Source organism: Salvelinus sp. IW2-2015, linkage group LG26 (assembly GCF_002910315.2).
Source record: "Salvelinus sp. IW2-2015 linkage group LG26, ASM291031v2, whole genome shotgun sequence".
NCBI classification, from domain to species: Eukaryota; Metazoa; Chordata; class Actinopteri; order Salmoniformes; family Salmonidae; genus Salvelinus; species Salvelinus sp. IW2-2015.
In genome coordinates, this window is record NC_036866.1 from 19,775,616 (window position 1) to 19,782,675 (window position 7,060).

A 7,060-nucleotide genomic window follows, 5' to 3' on the forward strand; every position below is an offset into this window, starting at 1 on the left:
TGTGTGTGTGTGTGTGTGTGTGTGTTATTGTGTAAGTTTGGCGTGTGAAAATAACATTTCCATATTTTTACTCTCGCTTTAACCAAGCTCCGAGATATTTATTTTTTGACCCTGAGATTTAAATGCACATATAATTTCCTTTTTGATTTCCTTTGCATATGGCTGTCATTATTATAGAGTGTATTCAAGATGCCAAAACATAAACATCTTGTTTCAATCTGCATATAGGCTGCTAGGTGTAAGCCGAGGACACGCAGCACATGCAAGCTTATGTCGTTGATTATTTCCCATTTCTCTGGTGTTGGCTGGGGGGCCCCTGCCTGTGTCTCTGTGTGCTGCCTCTTTATCTGCGTGTGTGTGGAGGAAATGAGAAGCAGCTCTCCCAGGGAGAGAGGCCTGGATGGACAGCGGGCGGCCAGGGCCAGACAGGGCTGCTGGGCGGGGGCGCGGGCCTACTGCCTAACCCTGATTTGGTGGAGCCCAGGTGTTGTGGAGGAGGGAGGAAATGTGATTGGTGGAAGGTGGGGAGTTGTTGTGTGGTAGTTCAGTAGAATAGGACTAGAAGGATTACGGAGAACCTCGTCAGATATAAGGGTGGTCTTTGAGATGAGGGATTCCAGTCCCAGAGGCCTTAGTACCATCAGTGGTGTAAAGTAAAAAATACTTTAAAGTACTACTTAAGTAGTTTTTGGGGTATCTGTACTGTACTTTACTATTTATATTTTTGACAACTTTTACTTCAATACATTCCTAAAGACAATATTGTAGTTTTTAGTCCATACATTTTCCCTGGCAACCAAAAGTAATTGTTACATTTTGAATACTTAGCAGGACTGGAAAATGGTGAAATTCACACTTATCAAGAGAACACGTGGTCATCCCTACTGTCTGTGGTCTGGCGGACTCACTAAACACCAATGCACATTTTGTAAATAATGTCTGAGTGTTGGAATGTGCCCCTGGCTATCCGTACATTTTTAAAATAAGAAAATGGCTTTGCTTAATATAAGGATTAATTATTATTTTTTTTATACTTTTACTTCTACTTTTGATACTTACGTATATTTTAGCAATTACATTTACTTTTGATACTTAAGTATATTTAAATCCAAATACTTTTAGATTTTTACTCAAGTAGTATTTTACTGGGTGACTTTCTATTAAGGTATCTATACTTTTACTCAAGTATGACAATTACTTTTTCTACCACTGAGTACCAAGGCTTCATCATGGCTCCTGCAGTTCAGAGTGGCCAATTTAGGCCATTGACCTTGCAGTGTTTCAACAGACCCAATAAGAATGGAGAACCTTGGTAATCAGACCTGAAGAATGGTCAGTGGACACCAGTCCTTAGGTCAAAGCCCACATAAAGTACAGTTGAAGTCGGAAGTTTACATACACCTTAGCCAAATACATTTAAACACAGTTTTTCACAATTCCTGACATTTAATCCTAATAAAAATTCCCTGTCTTAGGTCAGTTAGGATCACCATTTTATTTTAAGAATGTGAAAAGTCAGAATAATGTTAGAGAGAATGATTTATTTCAGCTTTTATGTCTTTCATCACATTCCCAGTGGATCAGAAGTTTACATACACTCAATTAGTATTTGGTAGCATTGCCTTTAAATTGTTTAACTTGGGTCAAACATTTCGGGTAGCCTTCCACAAGCTTCCCACAATAATTTGGATGAGTTTTGGCCCATTCCTCCTGGCAGAGCCTGTGTAACTGAGTCACGTTTGTAGGCCTCTTTGCTCGCACACGTTTTTTCAGTTCTGCCCACAAATATTCTATAGGACTGAGGTCAGGGCTTTGTGATGGCCACTCAAATACCTTGACTTTGTTGTCCTTAAGCTATTTTGCCACAACTTTGGAAGTATGCTTGGGGTCATTGTCCATTTGGAAAGACCATTTGCGACCAAGCTTTAACTTCCTGACTGATGTCTTGAGATGTTGCTTCAATAAATCCACATAATTTTCCTGCCTCATGATTCCATCTATTTTGTGAAGTGCACCAGTCCTCCTGCAGCAAAGCACCCCCCACAACATGATGCTGCCACCCCCGTGCTTCACAATTGGATGGTGTTCTTCGGCTTGCAAGCCTCCCCTTTTTTCTCCAAACATAACGAGTCATTATGGCCAACAGTTCTATTTTTGCTTCATCAGACCAGAGGACATTTCTCCAAAAGTACAATCTTTGTCCCATGTGCAGTTGCAAACCGTAGTCGTGGCTTTTTTTTGGCGGTTTTGGAGCAGTGGCTTCTTCCTTGCTGAGCGGCCTTTCAGGTTATGTCGACTCGTTTACTGTGGATATAGATACTTTTGTACCTGTTTCCTCCAGAATCTTCACAAGGTCCTTTGCTGTTGTTCTGGGATTGATTTGCACTTTTCGCACCAAAGTACATTCATCTCTAGGAGACAGAACGCGTCTCCTTCCTGAGCGGTATGACGGCTGCGTGGTCCATGGTGTTTATACTTGCCTACTATTGTTTGTACAGATGAACGTGGTCCCTTCAGGCATTTAGAAATTGCTCCCCAGGATGAAGCAGACTTGTGGAGGTCTACAATTATTTTTCTGAGGTCCTAGCTGATTTCTTTTGATTTTTCCATGTCAAGCAAATAGGCACTGAGTTTGAAGGTAGGCTTGAATTACATCCACAGGTACACTCCAATTGACTCAAATGATGTCAATTAGCCTATCAGAAGCTTCTAAAGCCTTGACATTTTCTGGAATTTCCAAGCTGTTTAAAGGCACAGTCAACTTAGTGTATGTAAACTTCTGACCAACTGGAATTGTGATACAGTGAATTATAAGTGAAATAATCTGTCTGTAAACAATTGTTTGAAACATTTCTTGTCATGCACAAAGTACATGTCCTAACCAACTTGGCAAAACTATAGTTTGTTAACAAGAAATGTTGGAGGTTGGAAAAACGAGTTTTAATGACTAACTAACCTCCGTGTATGTCAACTTCTGACTTCAACTGTATGTCAGGAAAGAGTAGATGGTGTTTTTTATAGAAATGACTGCGATGAGGAGTTGGGGAGAGGAGGGAAATGGAGCGACGAGTGGCTGGTGTGCTTTGGAAGGAAGACATTTGTTTGTGTGTTTGCATGAAGGTCGGTTCTATGGGTGGAAGAGATCCAGCATCCTACTGTTATGTAATCTGATAGGAGATTCCAAGCTGGTCAGCTCCATATGCCGTCCACGTCTGCCAAAAATATCTGGAGCCGGAGACTCCATCACGCTTGGCCGACGGAGAGCGCGCTCCGGAAAATTTACTGCAGATAATAGGAAACGTGTGAACCAGGGCCGTGGCCAGGGAGAGCGGGAGAAGGAGAGGAAAGGAAAGAGGGAGTTGAAGGGAGAGAAGGATGGTCCCAGGCAGAGTCAGTAAACTGGTGGATGAAGAGTAGTGAATAGCTATGACAGAGAAGTGGCATACAGAGAGTTTGTGTCAGAGAGAGATTGAGTGAAGGCGAGTGAAAGACTGTGTATGTGTGGGTGTAGGAGCTCCAGGGTCATCTCAGCATTGCAGCTGTGTGTGTGTGTGTGTTTACGTGTTTGTTTGTGTATTTGTGTGTGTGTGTGTGTGTCTGAAAGGAAAGTAGAGGTGGAGAGCTCTTGAACGCCTCCAGCTCTGCAGCAGTGTGTGTGTGTGTGTGTGTGTGTTGTGTGTGTGTGTTGTGTGTGTGTGCGTGTGTGCGTGTGTGTGTGTTGTGTGTGTGTGTGTGTGTACTCTGGCCCACATTGCGCGCCCCCACTACCATGGGTCAAGCTCAGCATGCCTCAATTTCTCCCTCCTCTCTCGGTGTGTTTCCATGGCAAACACACCTTGAGCTAGCCCCCGAGAGGAGGCCCAGCACCCTCCACCCCCTTTTGCCCCCTCAACCACACAGTCCCCCCCCCCCCCCCACTCTGCTCTCCCCTTGTATCTCTCCCGCCATCCCTGCCATCAATCGCCAGGCTTTAGGCCGCAGGGCGAGGGGAGGGGGCCGGGGCCCTGGGGAAGCCCAGCTCACAACCAAGGAGCTCATTTATGTGCCAGTGCACGCTGCAGGGGGTTGTGGGGGAGGGAAGCTGGAGTGGGAGGAAGGGTGCGCCTGTGTAGACAGGGCTGTCCCCGGGGAGGGCTGCGAGCGAGGGCTCCACCTGACTCCCCCTGGTCAATTAGCTGGAAGCACATTGGCTAAGCAGCAACAGAGGCAGCCGCCTCGTTGTACCGCAGCAGTGTTTGTACAGGATAAGACTCCTGTTCAGTCGGTGGAATAACAGTTTAGGAATAATACATAAATAGTTGTTTATTTCCTTCACTTCACATCTTTCCTCTCGATCACTGCAAGGCCCTCCATCTCTCCATCTACCTTAGACTGTAATCCTTTACCTGCTTTCTTTCAGTGCATCTCTCTCTTTCTTCCAGGGCTGGGAATTGCCATGGACCTCACAATACAATATCAGCACGATACCTAGATGCCAATATGATATGTATTGCGATTCTCAGATTCAATGTTCCAAACACATTGCTCACCATATGTCTGCTGCAGTGGGACAAGAGAGAGCCGTGAGAAAACGAGTTTTAATCAGTCATGGAAATAAGTGCTGAAAACAAATTGGCTCCCTATTTAAATAGAAGATGGAGAACAACCTATGAAGGAAAAATATTGGACTTTTGGTGCAGCTACAGCCAACTAGCGCAAAAATAATATTGCGATATTGTCAAAGCGATATGATATATCATCAGAAATAATATTCCGTTATGTAATTGTACCGATTTCTTTTGTCCCGCATCACTTTCTTCTCTCACACTGTCTCTCTCCTCCTTGCTTTCTCTCACACTGTCTCTCTCCTCCTTGCTTTCTCTCTCTCCCTCTCTCTTTTTCCCATTAGTGTCCTGGCAAGCCCTCATCAGTAATTCTGCGTATGTTTGACGGCATCATGCTGTTTCTCAATTAAGATTGTGCATACCTTAGGAGGTGGGGAAGGTTTTCCCCTCTCAATCAGTTAAATATTCTCTTTCTCTCACTGTCTTCCTCCCTCTCTCGCTCTCTCTCCCTTTCTTTACTGTGCATACCGATCAAGCCTCTTAACAGATCAGTCTGTTTGTGCTTCTCTTTTTTCCTGTTCTCCGTGTCTGATCTGTGGTGCAGATAGCTGAAGTGAGGCCTTTAAAGGATGATATGTTGTAGCTATTTAACCTCTCTGCTGCCATACTAATGACTTCTATGGGCTGCTAGTACAAAACATCCATACACTCACCTAACAGGCCAAGTCAGCAAACTCTTACTTGTGATTAATCAATCCATCATTGTAATTGTAATGGTCATGTAGTGAGAAAAGAAAAGAGGTGACACACTAATAGGGATTATGTTTATTCATGATAGTCTGCATCAGTGATTTGTATAGCAGGACAGTATGTACTCTTAATATGTCATAGCGTAATTAGTATGCTATAAACTCTGTACAAGTTGAGTACAGTTTGGCTTTCTGTGCTAGTTTAGTGAAACTCCCAGGACTCACCTTCACCAAACCTCTGCTCTCCCTCCCTGCCCCAGCGCGGGCCTCCCGGAGTAGGAGCTGTGCGGCTGTGTGGCTGCCTCACGGATCAAATGCTCTCTCAGACACAAAGCTGGCCGGCAGGACGTTCCAGGGTCCTGTCATCTCGCCATGGTTCCCCCCCACACACACAGCCCGCCCGACCCAGCCCGCTTTGTGTCTGATAGAGCTCAGCCCACCAGCCCTCCCTCTGTGCGCTGAAAGGGAGGAGAAACAGAGTGCACTCCCCACTCACTGATCAACACAACTGTATTTGTATAGAAAATACATCACTTTCATAGGACCCACACATACAAACGCTCTAGGCCCCCTCGCTCTGCGCCCTTGGCCCGGCGGTGGCCCCGGCGGAGCAGCCCAAATTTTATCCCCGCGGCTCTCTGTATATGAGACTCAGTTACTCTCTCTCTCTCTTCTCTCTCTCTCTCTCTCTCTCTCTCTCTCTCTCTCTCTCTCTCTCTTCTCTCTCTCTCTCCTCCTCTCTCTCTCTCTCTCTCTCTCTCTCTCCTCTCTCTCTCTCTCTCTCTCTCTCTCTCTCTCCTTCTCTCTACTCTCTCCTCTCTCTCGCTCTCTCTCTCTCTCTCTCTCTCTTCTCTCTCTCTCTCTCTCTCTCTCTCTCTCTCTCTCCTCTCTCTCTCTCTCTCTCTCTCTCTCCTTCTCTCTCTCTCTCTTCTCTCTCTCTCTCTTCTCTCTCTCTTCTCTCTCTCTCTCTCTCTCTCTCATAGTTGCCAGAATTATCCCAATGTTTAACTTACATAACCTCATTTCTTAATTTTCACTTTTGAACCGTATGCAGTATGCTAGATCTATTGTCAGTTGATGTTTTAGAAATAGTTCCATGGCGTCGGTTGTGCTGTTGGTCGTGTTGTGGTTACGCTGTAGGGTTATTTCTCTTCTGTGTGTCTCTCGGGTTCAATGGAAGAATTCACCTGCTGCTTCAATCTTGCCCATTTAATATTTAAATGGTAATCAACACCATCATCAGTGTGGTTGGAACAGAAAGGCAATCCCCCACACGTGTGTCTTTGAGGAAGCAAGCGGGGGGCAACCAAAGGAGTGCCCTCGCCATCCCCTAGCCGCGTCCGCACCCAACCCACACCCCCCTCCTTCCCTAGCCATTCAGACAGGACATAAGGCACCTTTGCAGCCTTTGAGACGGAGAGGAGATTTGGATCAGTGAGAGTGGTTTTGGTATGAGGGTGTTGTGGGGTGAAGGTGGGAAGTCAGGGGTGTAGGATGTTTGATTGAAGACTTTATTACTCTGCGTGCCACTGTTGCTGGCCGCGGGACCACTCGGGGCATGGGGACGCTGTCTGCGGTGGACAAGCGGGTGGGGGAGGTTGCCTTGGGGGACAGGGACCGACGCCGGTGGTTCCACGGTTCGGGGGCTGTGGGCAAGGGGCGCAATTGGGGCGCAGTGGAGTAATCTAGGCACGGGACGGGCGCGGCTCAGTCCTGTTGTGGCGCTCGCCGATAAGACAAGGAGCGCGGCGCCAAAAGCCCGGAACC

At 46.2% G+C, this 7,060-nt stretch overlaps 1 protein-coding gene across 2 annotated transcripts in view; it reads left to right on the forward strand.

Annotated features, from left to right (window-relative positions):
- LOC111952511 (zinc finger protein 423) overlaps nucleotides 1-7,060 on the forward strand; it is a 171,886-nt gene that overhangs the window by 145,290 nt on the left and 19,536 nt on the right. The gene's annotated exons all lie outside the window — the stretch shown is intronic.